Below are 22,500 nucleotides of genomic sequence, written 5' to 3' on the forward strand. Positions count from 1 at the left end.
CAAGACGAGATGTTATGTATTTATTTCATTCCTAGATATTCGTCATAGCAAAGGAGAGATCGACGATCTTGACTTATGGTGGTTTTTCTACGTTTCCATTCTGAGACTTCTCCCCGCCCTCATGGGAAGACCCATTTTAGCCCATCTTGATTATTTTGACGTCTCCAATCCAACTCAACAATGCTTGCGCGAACCGGAACACATGACATGTGACACGTCACGTCTGGTCACCTGTTTGGATATTTTCAGGTGCAAATTGACCGGTCACAGAGTTTTGACAACCTGTCAAAACATGATGATTCAAACCTCTATTGTCCACTCATCATTGGATAGATAGATAGATAGATAGATAGATAGATAGATAGATAGATAGATATAGAGAGAGAGAGAAATAGAGATGTAAGAATGTAGATAGATAGATAGATAGATAGATAGATAGAATATATAGAGAGAGAAAGAGAGAGACGTGTAAGTATATATATATATATATATATATATATATATATATATATATATATATATATATATATATTTATATAAAATGGGTTAATAAATTCCAACGAAAGAAAGATGTATATTTAAATAAGGGAGTAGTCACCAACAATGTGTATTTTTTAACATTATTTTATTATTCCGTGTCTTGGTTTTTCATTGAGAATTATGTTTGGATCATTGTAATAATGTTTTTAAGTCATTGAAATCGTTTACGCGCGTTTCAGACGGTCTGTGATGCGTCTTCGTCAGAAATTATTTTGAAAATATTGAAATATTTGAAAATAATTTCTGACGAAGACGCATCACAGACCGTCTTAAACGCGCGTAAACAATTTCAATGACTTAAAAACATTATTACAATGATCCAAACATAATTCTCAATGAAAAACCAAGACACGGAATAATAAAATAATGTTAAAAAATACACATTATTGGTGACTACTCCCTTATATATATATATATATATATATATATATATATATATATATATATATATATATATATATATATATATATATCTTTATTCGATTGGCAAAATTTTAGAATAATTATAAAAAAGTGAACCATATCGTAAATTCAATCAACTAAAAAATGGAAACCGGGGTGAGGAAAAGAAAAATATATATATATATATATATAATGGGGCAAGTTATATGTACAATTAAATAAAATAAATAAGTCGATTAAAAACCCCCCTACTTGTGCAAGCAGAGAAACCTCCGGCTTCAGTTAGAATTATTTGGGTAGTCAGGGTTTTTTTTTTGTTTTTTTTTTTTTTTTTTTTTTCTTAACCTCTCCGCTCGTATTCCATATCACTACCAAATATTCTAAAAAATAATAATTTTCAGACTTATGACCCTTGAAAATGTTTGTCTGAACGAAAAGCGCTTTGGGTATATTTTAACGATCTTTTTTTAATCGACTTATTTATTTTATTTAATTGTACATATAACTTGCCCCATTATATATATATATATATATTTTTTTTCTTTTCCTCACCCCGGTTTCCATTTTTTAGTTGATTGAATTTACGATATGGTTCACTTTTTTATAATTATATATATATATATATATATATATATATATATATATATATATATATATATATATATATATATATATATATACAGTGATGATCATATTTATTGGCACGGTAAAATAAAAGTTAAATTTTGTCTAATAAATTCTAAAAAAGGGATTAAATTAAAGAAAATAACAAAGTATATTATGTATTTTTAACTGGCCTTTCCGATGCAGCAATCGGATTTTAGAAAAAATAAATAACAAAGGAACAACAAACATAATTGCAAGAAACCCTTGTTCAAAATTATTGGCACGATTTATTTAATAATCAATTGTATAGCCATTGGCCTTGATTACCTTCCTCAGTCGCTTTTCATAGTTTACAACCAAGTTGTTGCACTCTTCAGTAGTAAATTTTAGCCCACTCTTCCTGACAATAATCCTCCAATTGAATAAGATTCTTAGGCTTCCTTTGCATTACCCTCAATTTTAATGTTCTCCATAAATTTTCAATTGGATTAAGGTCTGGGCTTTGTGATGGCCACTCCAAAACATTAATATGATTGTCCTCAAGCCATTTCTTAGTCAGTTTAGCCGAATGCTTTGGGTCATTTATCTTGCATGAACCACCAACGACGACCAAGTGAGAAGCTCTTTAGCAGAGTCTTTCAGGTTTTCATCCAATATTTTAACATAATCCTTCCTTTTTTATGCTACCTGTGACCTTAACAAGTCGCCCTGGTCCAGAGGCAGCAAAGGATCCCCAAAACATCAAACTGCCTCCACCGTGCTTCACTGTGGGTATGGTGTTCTTAGGCAGGAAAGCTTCGCCAGATTTTCTGTAAATATAAAGACACTTTATTATGGCCAAATAACTCTATTTTCGTTTCGTCAGTCCATAGAACACGTTTTCCAGAATGCAACAATCTTTATCAATATGACGTTTTGCAAAGGCTAGCCTTGCTTTCAGGTGCATAGGCTTCAATAAGGGAGTCTTTCTCGGACGACATGCTTTTAAACCAGCTCTCTTCAAAACTCTACCAACTGTATGTCGAGATACATTCACTCCAGAGGTGCTCTGTTCATCAACAATCTCCCCAACAGTGATCCTTGGGTTTTGTTTTACTTGTCGAACAATTTTCCCTTCATCTCTTTGGGGAAAGAATCCTTTTTCTCCCTCTACCCTCTAAACTCATAACGTGGCCTTGCGATTTGAACTTGTTTATTATGGCTCTAACAGTGGATTTGGGAAGGTTTAGCTTCTTTGAAATCTTATCATAGCCCTCCCCATTGGTATGGCATGCTACAACAAGCTTCCTGACGTCTTCGCTGTGTTCCTTAGTTTTAACCATGCCGATTGAAAATTATAATTTAGTCACTTATAATAGTTTAAATAAATCGCTATCTAAAAATTATCTGAAAAAAATTATTCACTGAATTAGCGTTAAACAAGCATAATATGGCTATAAAAAAGTTCAGAAAGCACGTAAACCGGAAATTGATTGATATTATACTGATACTAAAAGCAAAACAAAGCCGTGCCAATAATTTTGAACAAGGGTTTTTTGCAATTATGTTTGTTGTTCCTTTGTTATTTATTTTTTCTAAAATCCGATTGCTGCATCGGAAAGGCCAGTTAAAAATACATAATATACTTTGTTATTTTCTTTAATTTAATCCCTTTTATAGAATTTATTAGACAAAATTTAACTTTTATTTTACCGTGCCAATAAATATGATCATCACTGTATATATATATATATATATATATATATATATATATATATATATATATATATATATATATATATATATATATAGAGAGAGAGAGAGAGAGAGAGAGAGAGAGAGAGAGGGGGGAGAGAGATAAATAGACATGTAAGAATGTAGACAGATAGATAGATAGATAGATAGAATATATATATAGAGAGAAAGATAGAGACATGTAAGTACATAGATAGATAGATAGATAGATAGATAGAGAGAGAGAGAGAGAGAGAGAGAGAAAGGGAGAGAGACATGTAACTAGATGGATAGATAGATAGATAGATAGAATATATATATATATATATATAAAGAGAGAGAAAGAGAGAGAGAGACATGTAAGTATGTAGATAAATAGATAGATAGATAGATAGATAGATAGATAGATAATTTACTGCTTCTGTCCTGCCACTCTTTAACAGGGTGTTACGTTGTGATGGCAATCGGTAGTTGGAAGGTTAATTTTCCCATCTGCATTCCGAAATCAACTCCGAACCATAGGTAAGTGTTCGAAGACTATTTATGCTGAAATGTTTATGCCCGCTAATAAATCATATTTTACATTCGCATAAATTGTTCCGTAGACGATAATCACGGTTTGGCGGCCATCTTTATTTGATTTAAAGCTTTGGTTTAAGCAAAAGTGTTTTATTCTTTCAAAGAAAATTCTAAATTTAACCAAATCGTTTGTTTCTAGACAGATGTGAGGTGGATGCAGACTATAGAATGAAAGGGTTGCACATCGGAAGAGAAAGAAAGAAACGCATGAATTATTTAAATTAAAATCTTTAAAAAATCATCCCCCCCCTCAAAAAAAAAAAAAATTCGTGAAAATTCACAAGAAAACAATGAAGTATGAATTGAAGAAGTTGGTTACATCTTGGAACATATTATTTTTGTAAAATTATTTACAGAAAGGCAAATAAATTTATATTTGTTTAAAATTAAAAAAAAAAAACTATTCATTTAAAAATAGAGCACTTATGTACAAGTGCAAAAGTACAACTTTTTTTGGTTTTCAGTTGGGACATTTAGAGAGTGAATAACAAGGGCACACAAATGCAATTTTAGGACAGAATCGAAAATATCACTATAAATGTGTTTCTTTGTTGTTTTTAAATCGTTTTATGAAAATTATAATAACACAAAATGCAGTTTTTTAAAACACAAATTAAAGATTTTAAAACTTTTTTCGTAACAAAGCCAAAATTCTGAAATTTTCGAATGTGTGTTTTTTGTTAAAAAAGTTTTTTATTGAATTAAAATATGAGAAATTTATAATAATAATAATAATAATAATAATAATAACTCAAAATAAAGTTTATTTTTATAAATAATTTTTTATAATAATATTTTTTATATAAATTATTTTTATAATAATAATTTTATATAAATTATATTTTATAATAATAATACAAAATAAAGTTTTTATGAACAAAATAGAGAATTTTTTTATTTTTATAAAGCATGAACATAAAAGTTTTGTTACACATTTATTGAATTAAAATATAAGGAAATTTATAATAACAACAACAACAATAATAATAATAATGATAATAAAAATAATAATAATAACAAAAATAAAGTTTTTAAACAAAATAGAGCATTTTTTTATTTTTAAGAAAGAATGAATATAAAGTTTTTGTTATACATTTATTGGATTAAAATATAAGACATTTATAATAATAATAATAATAATAATAATAAGAAGAAGAAGAAGAAGAAGAAGAAGAAGAAGAAGAAATTTATAACAATAATATTAATAACAATACAAAATAAAGTTTTTTATGTAAATTATTTTTTATGACAATATTTTTATATGAATTATTTTTTATAATAATATTTTTATATAAATTATTTTTTATATTAATAACACAAAATAAAGTTTTTATACATAATAGAGAACTTTTTATTTTTAATAAAATACAAACATGCATTATTGAGAAGTGAATTTTGACAAAATTATTTTTTCTTTCCAAATTTTAAATTTTCGTAATAAAGTCAAACCTTTTTTTATTTGTAATAAATGAAAGTTGCAAAAATAATTTTTCAATTTTCCTAACAAATTCTGAAATGTAACATGAATTTCATATAAATATGCGTAAACTTTCACGAAAATCACGATCAATAATTTCCCCCACTCTAAACGTAGATTCCATGAACAAAGTTTCTTTCTTAGAATTGCACGCCTATAGAACTCTCTTCCGATTTCCTGCTTTCCAGCTGACTACAATCTGATTGTCTTCAAGTCCAATGTAAACAAGTTCTTGATGAACCGTCCCCCTAAGTAATCCAATTTACAAAATTCCCACTACTTACGTTTACTACGCTATAATCACATTGACTAATGTATACACATTAACCTTTATCCTCGAGTGGCCTCCGGGCCTTGATAAATTGGTGATTCCTGTGTAAAAAAAATCAACTTCCCTGAAACCGCGTTTTATGTTTGTTTTGTATGAAACAAAAACACTTATTTCTAAAATTAAATTATCTGCGATTTCCGACATAAAATGGCTTTTTCAAAAAAATTTTGTCAATTTTTATTATTATTAGATTGATAATTTGAATTATTTGGACTATGATTCTCATATTGTGTGTTATTCTCACCATGTTTCGGTCGCTGTAACCTCCGACCTTTTTTCAAATTCATCTTGTCGAATTTGAGAATCTTTCTGTCAAACGCGGCAATTTGCATGAAATAAAAAAAAATTATATGCAACGAGGTAGAAAGTAGAAATAGAAACACTTGGGTGATGTCATCGAAATATTGTTATTTTCCGACGTCATGTATAGTGACGAGAAGAATCTGGAAGCAATTTATATAATAAATAAATGAATAAATAAATAAATAATCGACTTTGGATTATTCGGATGGTTCAACAAGTATTCGTTAAAATTGAAGGACAATGTAATCAGAAGAGAAGCTGTTTCGTTGTATATTTTAAAAAGCCAAAGTGTCCCTTCTTTAGGGATACTGACATGACTCTGCCCACTTTCTGGCCTTGTGTCATATCTTTCTGTATTATGAAGGAAGTAAATACTGTGATTGGTGGCAGCTGTGCCCCCCTTGGAATCATGACGTGTACTTCTGTAACATAATTTTGCTAATACACTTTTTTGTTAAGTATAACACTGTGTTTGTCTTGATTATTACCGGCCTGTGAGACTTACATTGCTACAACACTGGCGACGAGGGATTTGAAACTTAAATTGCCACAACACTGGCGACGAGGATTTGAAATTTAAATTGCCACAACACTGGCGACAAGGGATTTGGAAGTATACATGGATCAGTTCTCGGAATAAATAAGTAAATAAAGTGAATTAACGGTGCATTTTATTTGAACCTCATGCATATGTGAATTAAAATTATGTTCTTTTTCTTTACTTATTCCGTGAAAAAATATAGTAATTGTATTTTTATCTTATACTAGAAGATGTACGCGGCGTTACCCGATATTAAACGTAACGTGAAATTCCTTTTAAAAATGGATTATAAGAAATGGAAACATGTGCATGCAAGTACTATTATTTCTAAACAGTTCACTTCTTGGAAGTAAAAGTAAAATACTCGACTTGAGATTGAAACTAAAACCTTAGGACAGTAAAACAAGTGCGATAACCATTAGACCAGCTTGTCACGTTCTTTAAAAAGTGTTTTCAAACCTGGTGAAACAGTTGACAAATAGATAAAAATCCGATTAGCCCTCAACTGCCATTTCTTTTTTCAATTTTGACCCCTTTTAGAAGCCCTTTTTCCGGATGAAAACTGATTAAAAGGCTTTCCACATGTCTGAATACCCTATATACCAAATTTCAAGTATGTAGATAAAAGATCCGTTTAGTATATAGGTTGAGAAGTGTCCTCACTCACACACACATTGTCACTTATATATATATATATATATATATATATATATATATATATATATATATATATATATATATATATATAGCTTTAAAAAGATGAAACATAAAAAAGATGTTCTTTTATTTATTATCGTTTTTAATGTTCATCTGTATTCATGTACTGAATTGTGCTTATCGTTTGTGTTTCTTCAAGAGTAATTTCCTGAATATTATTTTTAGTCTTGTTTCGTTTACTTCATTTTCCATTATGATCATTATGGCATTAATTTCTATATCCGTTCTGATTATTGCATTTATTTTGTATATTTTATGTGTTCTTTGTATCTTTCAACATCTTCGAAATATGAAACAGGATATCATAATTATACCTATTTAAATTTATCGATCTATCGATCTATTAATACCCACAAACACACACACACACACGCATATATATATATATATATATATATATATATATATATATATATATATATATATATATATGCATGTATTTAGTAATGTGATCGAGCTTGTTATATATCTAAATTACAACGAGCACTTTTTCTTTCCTGTATTTTAATTAAACTAGTAATTTCACTATTACATTAAAATACACTCTGCTCTTTAGACTATTGTTCTAATCTCCTTTAAATTTATATATGCATGTATGTATATTCAGCTAATATATATTATCTATAAAATTAAGTCGGTCGTATTATAGAAATTACACCTAAATAGTATTGTAATATATTGGGACCCTATGCCAATAAGTAGAGATTATGTTAGCTAGTAATACTTTTGGTAAGGGTTACATTAAGTGCATGTCAGGACAACTGGCGGCAAATGGAAATAGACCCAGCTGCATGTGGCGTAATTGAAGCAGGTGGTCAAAGTTTAGCTCTCTAGACAAAATGCGCTAGAAATGCAGGTATCAAAATATAGGTGATTACGTCACGCCTTCGAGGAAAGAAACAAAAGGATTCATAAAGTCAGTCTAAGTCAGTAAGTGAGACGGACAAGTTGTGCTCGGCAATGTAGACTGTTGCTTTGAGAGTCTGTCCGTGTATCGCCTTTAATAAGATTAAAAAAAAAAAAAAGTTAAGAAAATTAAGAAATAATTTATATTGTCTTTCCCCAAAGAGTTTACTCTCTGAATAAAACTCTGGAAAAATAATTTCCGTGGTCTCTCCCCTAAAACTCTCTAAATAAAACCTTTGAAAAGCCAACACGGCTCCATTGAGTTTCCGTGCATGAGTAGATTCTTCTTCAGTTAAACAGAAAATCACAAATACAAATCACGGGACACACATGGAAAAGCCACGATAAAAAAATGGAAGACCAGCGACTACACACGTATACATGTATTGCAACGACATATGCAAACAGTTCGTTTATGAAAATACTACAATAATAATTGTGTGCTGTCATACGTTGGACGGCTTTTAGAAATTGATTTCCATATTAACCTATCTCTACACACGTCTTTAGTTATCCTTCTTTCTCTCAAATCAATCCTTATCACGTCTTCGCATGTTTTTCTCGGCCTTGTTTTGTGAGCTGACCCTGCTCATCAACTGTTCTATATCTACTAACATAACTCTCATGCATTCTTTTAATGTGACCATACCATCGAAGTCTCATGTTCTGCATACATATCCCTATACTGCACAGACTAAGTAAGACCCACATTACACATCCATTTTAGGGCTAAGTAAGAAATAATTTACGTGGTCTCTCCCACAAAACTCTATAAATAAAACCTTTGAACGGTAACAAGTCTCCATTGCATTTCCATGCAGGAGTAGATTCGTCCAACAGAAGATTAACAACCACGAGAGGATCACAGTTCACGCTTGAAAAAGCAGCGATCAAAATGAATGAAAAACCAGCAACCGCGCACGTATGTACAAAAGAAACTTTATTTGATTTATATAGTTATTAGATCGCTCAAGCGTTTAGATAAAAAATCTGTTTGTGTAACGTTTGAAATATTACTATATTACATGTGACACACGCATATTTGATTCTGTTTAGCCAATTTAACTTGTGGTTTTTACCACCATGTTCTTTATAATAATAAATTGTGATTCGATTTGATTTTTTCAGAAGATACTTTATCAAACCTAGAATATTTTTCCAAATAGGAGTCATTTTTGTTATCAGCAGCTAATTTTAGTTAAAATGAACACCTTCTCCATGCCCATACAAGAATAGTTTCTATCGATACAGTCTTGCACTGGATATTACTTGATAATATTTACTAATAGATGATACTTAAATAATATATAATATTATTGTTGTAATATTTTGAGAGTATAATAGCAAATATTTGGTTGATTCTATTTATAACCATTTGTGATAAGAACAAACCAATCAGATGTCATAGCAGCTTTATAAAATGACTGAGTCTTGTTGAATTTTTCAGTGACATCTTTCTATCTCCAAACGAGAAAACCACTATGTTCCTGCTGATCATGAGTGGATTAATTCTAACTGGACTTATATTGCCATTCCTTTTTTGCTTAGAACTAATTTTTTCGATTTTTAGAATGACTTTACAGGGTGGAACGATAAAATTGATGCTCTAGAAAAGACAACATGGTTCCATTTCCGTTTTCTTTCTTTGCTGCAGACCATCTACTAGTTGGCCAGTTGTGTACAAATTCTAAGAGTGATAAGAGCCTTCTATCGTGTCTGAAAGTGACACAACATTCAACGAGCGAGATCAGAGATACGTCGCTGTAGAATTCATGTTCCTTACATATCCAAGTTATGACAACATGACTATTGTTAGCACCCTCAAAATGAAACTTAATGCTTGAGGGCACAGCTCAACGAAGTTTCCGACCACGATTATGGTCTTTGGTGTGGTTTCAAGTGAGGGCCACATCATGCCACCTCACATCTTCGTAGTCAGCTTAAAAGTCAACACCAAAGTGTACCTGGATGTGCTGAAGAGTGTGGTGATCCTCTGGTGCAATCAGGTAGCCGCTGGCAGACCTTGGGTGTGGCAGCAGACTTTGGCGCTGGTCCATAAGTCCAAAGAGACCCAGGCTTGGCTTTAGAAGGAGTACTACGATTTTGTACCCTTCACTCACTTGCCCCCCCCCCTGACCTGTACCCACAGAACTAGTTCGTTTGGTCATACATCGAGACCATCACCAACATGACCTCCCACAACACCAAAGCCAGTCTGATCACCACCATCTGCCGAGTTCTCGCTGAGCTCCTGCCGGCGCTTGTTGAAAAGGCATGCTTCCAGTTCCGGACCTGTATCGATGCGATGATGATTGAGGCTAAAGACGGCTACATTGAATAGATATCAGCCCTACTATATAATCAAGTAACTTGAATTGATTTTTTTCAATAAAAGTTTTAAAATAAAGCTGTAGTGCTGTTTTCTTTAGGACGACACTTTCCACCGTGTACATTCAAGAATTATTACATAGTAGTACATTTAACGTGTTCCAATTTGAGATTATATATATGACAGTAAAACCCCGAGATACGGCTTTTTTTTTTTTAAACCTAGGCATCACCACTTATCAAGGCCCAGGAGGATAAGAGTCAAAAAGTCTACATTAGTCAATTGGACAATATAGCAATTGTTAGTAATAGAAATTCAGTAAATCTGTTAACTTAAGGGGAACAGCTTATCAAGAACTTGTTTACATTGGACTTGAAGACAGCCATATTCTAGTCAGCTGGAAAGCAGGAAAACGGAAGACAGTTGCACAGGCGTGCAGTTCTAAGAAAGAAGCTTTGTTTATGGAATCTACGTTTAGGTACAGATAAAGAGTAGGGGTTTCCAGATTATACATAATTCGGTCCTGAGATCCTATTTATTAAAAAGGAAGATAGCAGGTGATAACATACTACGAACATTAAATTATTAATATATAGATATGCTAATTTAATTTAATGTTCGTCCTATATAATCATTAAGGCTATGACAACAGCATATTCTTTTCTTTGTTTTGATTCTCAGGTACATATCCATTGATATCGTATATGTTTTTATGTAGAGTGATGTGGTTCTCGGTTGATTAATTGTGTCTGCGTCAGCTATATACTCGAGAGTTAAAACAATAAAAAGAATATGCTGTTGCCATAGCCCTAGTTATCAATTCCTATCCTCTTTTTTAATAAATAGGATCTCCTGATGACCGAAGACACAATGTGAAAAAAAAAATTAAAAAATGTGTTGCTTTTGGGTCGTACATTTTGAAGAAAACGTGTTTTTTTCTGTTTTAATTTTGTTTATTTTCTTATTATCCTGCATTAGTGGTTTCCTTGACACGATTTCTCATAACAAATTTGTTTTTAAAATTGTAATGTAAAAATGGCTGTGAAATATTTAATAATTTATTAATACTTTTAACGTATGTGCGTGCGTCATGATTTACTTAAAAAATAATAGACTCAGCGTAAGTTAATTGTCTTTTTAATTCTATAAAACATGTTTAATTAGAAATAATTACTATTGAAACAAAATCGACAATCATTTTTACTGCCGCTGTGGAATTTCCACACGTCCCGCTAGTTATTATAAAATCAGAAGTTCCAAAACTATCGAATACTATGGAATATTTTAATCTTTCCCCATAAGAACTTGTCATATCAACTACCATCTGTCAGCTGCCTCATACAAAAAAAAATCTGTCACCTTGCTTCTATTGTCTTAACTGAGTAGCGAAGGATGTAGGAAGACTTGATTCTGACATGCATCATTATCATCATCATCATCAACATCATCATCATCATCATCATCATCATCATCATCAACAACAACAGCAACAACAGGAATGTAAATCTACCTTTGCAGGAGTTTTTCACCCCAATACTTAGTTAAGACATTATCATATTGACACGCTGGTTCTGTTTAGGTCATCATAGTTAAGCAACGTTAAGCCTGGTCATTATCAGATGAGTAACCATTTATGAATATTAGTTGGATAAAATTCCAAGACATGAGCAAACTAAAAAAATGAGTCTTCTAGTGAACCGGTGTTACTTATGTAGTAGTCCCTCATGAAATATATTCCTGCTGGAACCTACACCACCAGGCATTGTATGTAGGAGAACGTCGACACCTCCTTACGAGAGCTGCAAAAACCTAACATCGTAATTTCCTCTGACTAGGATATACATGTGACTGATGACCGCTTGTGAATTTGATATTCCCTAGCCACTTTCTCCTTCAGGGGAACCCAGTTCAACCTGCTTAGGATGGATGCTGCTGGCTTTCTTTATTCTTTCAATTCCTCGTTGCAATCTCTACGATCACCTGTAGAAGATTTACAATCGTTGTTTTCGCTTCAACAGAAAAAAAGGCGGAATTCTTGGTCCATGTTTCTGCTCTCTGAAACAGCTTGCCAGAAGAGACCGTGATGGTTCCTACAATATTCAACTTTAAAGTCGGTTTGGACAAACATCTAGATGGTATATAGATACAATATCTTCCATATTTTTACATGGCTTATTGTACTTTGCTGTTGTTTTGCCAATAATATTGTTAATGGTTATGATTTTGATGTCTTTGGAAACTTTTAAATTTCCCGCCAACAACCTGTGACGTCAACCGCCATCCGTCAGCAATGTCACACAAAACTTTACCATAGTCTGTTAGCATGCTTCGGTTGCGATAACATAGTAATCAGTTCGATTTATAAACTTACTAGCAGGGGTGCCCGGCGTTGCTCGGGTGTTTGGAGGTGTATGCTGTGCAAAAAAAGCAAAAAAACAAAAAAAATGGTTAATTTTTTAAAACTTTGACCCCTATTATGACCCCTTAAAATTTATAGTTTCGGGCTCAAATCACTTTATTAAGTTAGATCCAGGTTCAAGGAACCTATATCTAAAATTTCAAGTGTCTAGACCCAAAATTGTCGGAGGAGTTTGGTAGAGTTCTTAAAGGTCAAATCGTTGAAATTTGACCCCTTAACAGCCAAATTTCTGGCTGACACCCGTCACATCGATTTTCCCAAATCCCAGTACCCGGTATTTCAAATTTCGAGTCTATAGACTAAAAATTGACAGAGTTATTGCGTAGGGAAATGTACACAGACAGACAGACACAGACAGACAGACAGACAGACACGTTCACTTTTATAGATATATAGAAAACCATAAAAACTATTATTACCATACTTATTTCGTCTACATCTTTTTAGTTCGTAGTTATTTAGCTTTTGGCGTTTTTGAAAAGAGTTGGGGGTGGAGGGGCTTTTGTTTAATTGTGTTCGAGTTTGCAATGAACGCTGATTTAAGAAGTCTTTGACTAAAATTTATATAAGTAGTTTTTTACAAGAGTGTCATCACTTATCAAGGCCTGGGGCCACTCAAGGATAAGGGTTAATAAATATTAGGTGGTAGTGTCCATCGCCCTGAGTCCTGGGGGAGCATAGGTCATCCACAACTTTGTAGATACTTTCGTAGCAAGGAGTTCTTTTTTCGGGGTGAGGGTGCTGGCACAACGCCTAACCTTCACAGAAGGTACATACAGCGCCTAGCCTTCCTAAATTGTAATCCATCTAGTACTGGCCAGGCTCAACGTTGCTTAACTTCGGTAATCTGGCGATAAACGGTGTATCAACGTTATTGTGTTGTACCAGGTGGTAGTTTAGTAGTTGTTAATGGTGTAAATTGGCTAAATTTTGATTATTTAAGGAGACAATTTAACAAGAACTTGTTTACATTGGACTTGAAAGCTGCCATACTTTAGTCAACCTGGAAGCACGACAACAGAACTGTGTTTTAAAGGCGGGTAGTTCTAAGAAAGCAGCTCTGTTCATGGAATCTGCGTTTAAATTTAAGCACATATAGAGAGTGTGGGAAATCGTATATAGTGGTTGTAGTTAGTCGAGTGTTTGACAAGGGGAGCATAGATTGGAGCTCAGTGGAGCACTTCCCATGAAAATAACGGTAGAGCAGAGAGAGGCTCGCAACGTTTCTTCTGTGTTATTATCCAGATATAAAAACATTTTAGGCGATCGATTTTGATGGCGTGCCAGTTTTGGGTTGTTCCGTTTCTGTTTTATTGTGCCCGAAAAGGGCAAGAAAGTACCAAGTTCTTCTTCCGTGCGACTTCCACGCAAATAAAAAAAAAAAACAGAAGAATATAAGAATCTACATTTCGTTTGTGATTAATCTTAGAGACCGTATCTTTTATTTTCATCCTTTTATTATTCAGAAGCAAAGAAACGGGTTCTAGCAGTGCTGAATTATTTCCCTTTTCGATTTTCCCCAAAAGTGAGCAGAGATTATTAAGAATTCAGCGATGTTGGACCTCTCCAATGAGGCTCTCACAAAATGCAATATCTAGGTTCTTTCTGGAAATCCGTGCTCCTTTCTTAAAGGTAGCGTAAAAATTAAGTATATGTTACTGTTTTGTACAATGCACGTTAGTTTTCATACATGTCAACTGTAAATAACGTAACCTTTTGACCATAACCTTTTGTTCCAAGGACTTCTTTCTCAAGACACGGGAGTACTGAGTACTTCTTCCGTGCGACTCCCACAAAAAAAGAAGACTCTACGTTTTTGTTTCCAGTTAGAGAGTAGGGGAAATCGTACATAGTGATTGTAGCTAGACTAGTGAAAGTTTGACAAAGAGAAGAGCATAGATTGGAGCTCAGTCTAGCACTTCCCATGAAAATAACGATAGAGCAGAGACAGGCTCGCAACGTCTCTTCTGTGTTATCATTGAGATTTAAAAACATTGTAGGCGATCAATTTTGGTGGTGTGCCGGTTCTAAGTTGTTCCATTTTTGTTTTATTGTAGCCGAAAAGGGCAAGAAAGTATTAAGCACTTCTCCTGTGCAGCTTCCACACACAAAAAAAGAAGAAACTATGTTTCCCTTGTAATCAATCTTAGAGATCGTGTAAGAACTAAATATCTTTTATTGTTTTGTGTCATATGCGTTGTCTTTCATAATTGCCCACCTTAAATAAATGCGTTAACTATTCTTTGCCCTTGGTCTTATGTTCTAATGATGGATATGTTTGGAATATATGTTTAATACATAAGTCGTGAAATAAAACAACGTATATTCTATCGACATCTTCTATCGTATGGTTCATAATTTTATTTGTAAATGAAAATTCTCTCTCTCTCTCTCTCTCTCTCTCTCTCTCTCTCTCTCTCTCTCTCTCTCTCTCTCTCTCTCTCTCTCTCTCTCTCTCTCTCCAAAATGGCGTTTTGCTTTGTAACCACTTTTTAATTAAATGTCTGAATAAAATACGCGAAATGAAACGCTAAAGCGTTAAAACAATTCCCGTTCTCGTTTCAAACTCGTTTCTTCGCAATTGCATTCAAATCTCTGGAGAAATTAAAATCGAGAAAAATGTTTGTCTCTTTTTTTTTTTTTTTTTTCTTCTTATCACAAAATATGAAACAATATACTTTTAGATTAAAATCTTTCTTTATATCGATAATTTATAGAGGAAATAAACAGGTTTAAAACAAAATACAAAGGTGAAAGTTAAATGAGTTTTTCGCCTTCTTCTCTTTTATCATATATATATATATATATATATATATATATATATATATATATATATATATATATATATATATATATATGTGTGTATATATATATATACATATATATATATATATGTATATATATGTATATATATATATATATACACACACACACACACACACACATCTTACTTCCTCTCAATGCGGCTTGATGTAGGGTCCATATGATATAATGTTCGGGGAAAAAAATGGGTTTGATTTCATTTTTTAAAAGGTCCAAAAGATACCGACTGGTATCAATGCAAGAATAAATAAATTTTTAATTATATAATTTAATAATGATGGGTTAATTCACCTTTTTTCTTACAGATCTACTCTGTACGAAACTACCGGATATCTACTAGTACATTAATCACATGGAATTCTTCGCAGGGTCTTGACATTCTGTTATAGTAATTTTAGAATACAAAGTGCGTAATTTATTAACGCAATGGACAAAAGGAGATAATATATTTTTTAATTTCATCTTCATCCTAAACAAGACACAGTGCCACTTTCATGTAGGGGACTACTGTCGGAGACATAAGTTGCAGGGATACTATGTAGGGAGTTGAGCAGCAAGAAGTCTGTTCACATTACACTTGAACTTCTGCATGTCAGTACAGTCGGGAAAACAGGATCCAGGAAGGGAGTTCCAGAGTTTAGCAGTTCTGGGGGAAGAAACTATTGGAGTAGAAGGCTTTCTTACATCTACGGATCTTTACTATGTAGGGGTGGGATTTTATTGATTGTCGGGGTATTTGTTTGATTAAAAATTCGATAATATGCGTAAACGGTTACTTCTTAAGTGGTCTTATGATTTTGACCAGGACTGTATATATATATATATATATATATATATATATATATATATATATATATATGTATATATATATATATATATATATATATATATAATATAAAAGGCTATATATTTGTCTGTCTGTCTCCATATTATCAAACTCTGTCTCTTCGAAACTAAAAGGGGCCTCAAATGATTGGATTTTTTACGGGCCGTTCTTTTATGGATCTTTAGCCGGTTGAAATAGTTTTTGAAGGGATCAAAAATGGATCAAAATTGAAAAAATCGTTATATATTTTGAACATTCATCTTAGTTTATTTTTAATTTGTATTCAGTTCATATGCATGTTACGTTGGTACAGTGATAACGTCACCAGCTTTGAATGCTACAGTTTTGCTTTCGGTTTTGATCCTAGCTGATGGCACCCAAATATTTTTTATTTTTGAAATCATGACTCTATAATATATATATACATATATATATATATATATATATATATATATATATATATATATATATATATATATATATATATTATTATTATTATTATTATTATTATTATTATTATTATTTACTGTGATAATTATTAAATACCTACAGACACTAGTGTTTTATTCTTTTTGGGAATCATCAATGCAAGGTGTCACGCTGGACAAATTAAAATGTCATATTTAAGCGTATTTTATGCTCGGGCAAAGCCCGGTGCCTCCTCTAGTATATATATGCAAATTTTTCACCGAACCAGTTCCATCAAATACCGCAGCGTGTTTTTGAGCAAGAATACGTGCATTTCGTTACCGTTTCATAATATTATAATTTGCTCTCTTTGTCTCACTCTATCAGACACGTTATACCAAACAGGTAGTAGAAAAATATTTCACACTCAATAAATCTACTCCTCCCACGGAACCCGAAATCACCGTTTTGTTTTATTCATGGGTTAACTTTTTTCACAGATAACCGCTTTATTATTTGACTTTCTACATATTACTATTTCTGCGCACGCGGTTACGTTTATAGCTTCATTTAACAAGTGCTCCCTTATTCTTACTGATTGATGGAATGACAGATTAGCACGAACTATTAGTTCACTATATGTGCGCGTAATTACTTCTCGGAATAGGAGATCGTAAAAAAACGAATAGTAAAACTTGCACTAAAATGGGTGGCTTCGCATACGAAAACCACACACACATTATGTGTCTTACATAGATTGTGATATTTACTTAATTTCCTCGTGTAATTAATATGAAATTGTATTTGCCGAAAAAAGTGTAAAATAACCTGCAAACAAGTTCTCACATTAAATCATCAACCATTGACAGATCACACTCCAAGTTTCTTTTTCATTTTTACTTTTTTTTTACCAGCCTTACAGAATACGGACCATGCTATTTTTTTAATTGACGTTACATTCAATTTTAAATTAACGTTACATTCAATTTTGACGATATATCTTGCTGATTGATTTGTTAACTGAATGTACAGAATAGTTACATAATGTCCATCCTTCACATGTTATAGATGGATTTCTAAATGATAACGTTACGATAAAAGTGTCGCCCTAAAGGAAAAACAGTACAGCTTTATTTTAAAACTTTTATTGAAAAAATCAATTCAGGTGACTTGATTATGTAGTAGAGCTGACATCTATCCAATGTAACTGCCTTCAGTAATCCAGCGGGTTCAGGTCGGGGAGGAGGAGGGCCAGCGAGATAAGGATACAAAGTCGTAGCACTTCTTCTAAAGCCAAGTTTAGGTTTCTTTAGACTTGTAGTCTGGTGCCGAGTCTTGCTGCCACACTAAGGATTTACTAGCGGCCTGCTGATTGCACCAGAGGATCACCACACTCTTCAGCACATCCAGGTACACTTTGGTGTTGATTTTCAAGCCGACTTCAAAGATGTGAGGTGGCATGATGTGGCCCTCACTTGAAACCACACCAAAGACCATAACCGTGACCGGAAACTGTTTTCATCACCCTGTGCACGTCCCTGTTATTCGTGGCAATCCAGTGGTGCATTTTGAGGGTGCTGGCAATGGTCCTGATGTCATAACTTGGATCGGTATAGAGCATGAGTTGTACAGCGGCGCATCTCCGATATCGCTCGTTGAACATTGTGTCACTTTCAGACACAATAGAAGACTCTAATGACTCTTTGGATTTGTACACAACTAGCCATCTAGTAAATGGTCTGCAACAAAAAAAAAAAAGAAAACCTGTTTTCTTTCAACAGAAATGGAATCATGCCATCATTTCTAGGGCAACACTTTTATCGTTACACCCTGTAGTTGGAAAAGATAATCATGAATACTTAGAAAAATCGATTTTATTTGCTTTAAAATTACATCTTTGTTTGGGGGTGGGGGGAGGACAACTCCTATTTAAACCTTTATCACAACAAGAACGGTTTTAAAATCCATTTTCAATCGATATTTAATCCACATAAGTGCGCAATTTTTCTACCTTGCCAAAATAGCTCTCTTTCCCGAGATACCACCAAAGCGCAACCTAGAATTATAATCATAACTTTTGTGCCATTCAAAAGAAATAAAATAAACTGCTAATAATTTTTTTAATGCAAGACTAAAATCGTGTTTACATTATCGGCAACTAGAAAACAATGTTTTTACGTAAGGAGCACTTTTAATGCGCATACCTTTCAAACCCTAACCCTATACCTCCAAATCGCACCCTATCAGCATAACTTTTGTAACATTCCAAAAAAGCCTAAAATAAACTGCTAATATTTTTTTAATGCAAGACTAAAATCGTGTTTATTTTGTTGATGCCTGAAAACAATGTTTTCATTCTATTGATGCCACTTTTAATGAATTTGTATATGAAAGGCAAATCAATTCAATATTATGTTTTGACACAAAAATATCTCATTAATATATATTTTATAATCCGTTTAATTGCATCGATAAAAATAACTTTTTTCTAGAAAATAATTCGTTTTGAAACCATTAAAATGATTTAAATTCCATTCTTCCGAAATGTTCACTTTTAATCAAGAATTTTGAGTAAACGTTTATATTACTCCGGGTAACGCCGTGCAACAGGTCTGGCTAGTATTTCTTTCTTTCTCTCTCTCTCTCTCTCTCTCTCTCTCTCTCTCTCTCTCTCTCTCTCTCTCTCTCTCTCTCTCTCTCTCTGTATGGGTGTGTGTGTATATATATATATATATATATATATATATATATATATATATATATAAGTGACCTTGTCTGTCTGTGTGAGAAACAGACTCTACCAAACTCCTCTGTCATTTTTTTATCTACAGACTAGAAACTTGATATATAGGAGATTTGGACGTGTGGAACGAATTTGATTTGGTTTTAAGCCTGTAAAAATAGTTGCTCAGAGATCCAAAATTGAAAGAAATTGGAACTTGACAGACGTAAGTCGACTAAACGTGTTATTTTTCCACACGCACAAATATACATTTATATATTTAACATTGGCCTCAAATATTTTTATGGTTTGGCAACCCTGAGGACAACATTTACCCAGTAATATCCACTGGCCAATTAGCGAAATAAGAGATTCAGTTATTCGATCCACAATTTCTAGGTACGGGCAAAATGAATGTATAAACATTTTGACCCCTACTTTTAATTAAAAATTCATTAAAAATTGGAAATTAACCAATTTCAATGAAATTTTTAGTATTTATCAAATAATGATTATGGAGTGCTAAGGTATTATTTTGTTTAAACAAATAATAACTTTACTAAAGTTATGGTTGTCAATATTAAAAAATACCTTTACTAAATTTATGGTTTTCAATATTATAACAAAAATACCTTTGCTAAAGTTATGGTTTTCAATATTAAAAAAATACCTTCACTAGAGTTATGGTTTTCAATATTAAAAAAAATACCTTTACTAGAGTTATGGTTTTCAATATTAAAAAAATATCTTTACTAAAGTTATGGTTTTCAATATTAAAAAAAAACTTTACAAAAGTTATGATTTTCAATCTTAAAAGAATACCTTTACTGACGTTATGATTTTCAATATTAAAAAAATACCTTTACTAAAGTTATGATTTTCAATATTAAAAAAACTTTACAAAAGTTATGATTTTCAATATTAAAGAAATACCTTTACTAAAGTTATGATTTTCAATATTAAAAAAATACCTTTACTAACGTTATGTTTTCAATATTAAAAAAATACCTTTACTAACGTTATTATTTTCAATATTAAAAAATACTTTTAAAAAAGTTATGATTTTCAATATTAAAAAATACCTTTACTTACGTTATGATTTTCAATATTAAAAAAATACCATTTACTAACGTTATTATTTTCAATATTAAAAAAATACCTTTACTAAAGTTATGATTTTCAATATTAAAAAAATACTTTCCCTAACGTCATGATTTTCAATATTAAAAAAATACATTTATTAACGTTATGATTTTCAATATTAAAAAAATACTTTCCCTAACGTCATGATTTTCAATATTAAAAAAATACCTTTACTAACGTTATGATTTTCAATATTAAAAAAATACATTTATTAACGTTATGATTTTCAATATTAAAAAATACATTTATTAACGTTATGATTTTCAATATTAAAAAAATACTTTTACAAACGTTATGATTTTCAATATTAAAAAAATACCTTTACTAACGTTATGATTAATACTATATAATTTACTTTTATGATTAATACTTTTACTAACGTTATTATTTTTAATATTAAAAAAATACCTTTACTAACGTTATGATTTTCAATATTAAAAAATACCTTTACTAACGTTATGATTTTCAATATTAAGAAAATACATTTACTAACGTTATGATTTTCAATATTAAAAAATACCTTTACTAACGTTATGATTTTCAATATTAAAAAAAATACATTTATTAACGTTATGATTTTCAATATTAAAAAAATACCTTTACTAACGTTATGATTTTTATTATTAAAAAAATACTTTTACTAACGTTATTATTTTTAATATAAAAAAAATACCTTTACTAACGTTATGATTTTCAATATAAAAAATACATTTATTAACGTTATGATTTTCAATATTAAAAAAATACCTTTACTAACGTTATGATTTTCAATATTAAAAAAATACATTTATTAACGTTATGATTTTCAATATTAAAAAAATACCTTTACTAAAGTTATGATTTTCAATATTAAAAAAACTTTACAAAAGTTATGATTTTCAATATTAAAAAAACTTTACAAAAGTTATGATTTTCAATATTAAAGAAATACCTTTACTAACGTTATGATTTTCAATATTAAAAAAATACCTTTACTAACGTTATGAATTTCAATATTAAAAAAATACCTTTACTAACGTTATGATTTTCAATATAAAAAAATACTTTTACAAAAGTTATGATTTTCAATATTAAAAAAATACCTTTACTTACGTTATGATTTTCAATATTAAAAAAATACCTTTACTAACGTTATTATTTTCAATATTAAAAAAATACCTTTACTAACGTTATGATTTTCAATATAAAAAAATACTTTCACTAACGTCATGATTTCCAATATTAAAAAAATACATTTATTAACGTTATGATTTTCAATATTAAAAAAATACTTTTACAAACGTTATGATTTTCAATATTAAAAAATACCTTTACTAACGTTATGATTTTCAATATTAAAAAAATACATTTATTAACGTTATGATTTTCAATATTAAAAAAATACCTTTACTAACGTTATGATTTTTAATATTAAAAAAATACTTTTACTAACGTTATTATTTTTAATATAAAAAAATACCTTTACTAACGTTATGATTTTCAATATAAAAAATACATTTATTAACGTTATGATTTTCAATATTAAAAAAATACCTTTACTAAAGTTATGATTTTCAATATTAAAAAAATACATTTATTAACGTTATGATTTTCAATATTAAAAAAATACCTTTACTAAAGTTATGATTTTCAATATTAAAAAAAACTTTACAAAAGTTATGATTTTCAATATTAAAGAAATACCTTTACTAACGTTATGATTTTCAATATTAAAA

General features: G+C 31.0%; 1 long non-coding RNA gene across 1 annotated transcript in view; it reads left to right on the forward strand.

Moving 5' to 3' along the window:
* The first annotated feature begins 11,880 nt into the window (after positions 1-11,880).
* LOC145252806 (uncharacterized) overlaps positions 11,881-22,500 on the forward strand; it is a 63,096-nt gene continuing 52,476 nt past the window's right edge. The window contains exon 1 of the long non-coding RNA XR_013863677.1: positions 11,881-12,579. This is a non-coding gene — a long non-coding RNA (uncharacterized LOC145252806). The remainder of the gene's footprint in view (positions 12,580-22,500) is intronic.

The sequence above is a fragment of the Euprymna scolopes genome, chromosome 29 (assembly GCF_053919585.1).
Source record: "Euprymna scolopes isolate OS-2025 chromosome 29, ASM5391958v1, whole genome shotgun sequence".
In the NCBI taxonomy this organism is placed as follows: domain Eukaryota; kingdom Metazoa; phylum Mollusca; class Cephalopoda; order Sepiida; family Sepiolidae; genus Euprymna; species Euprymna scolopes.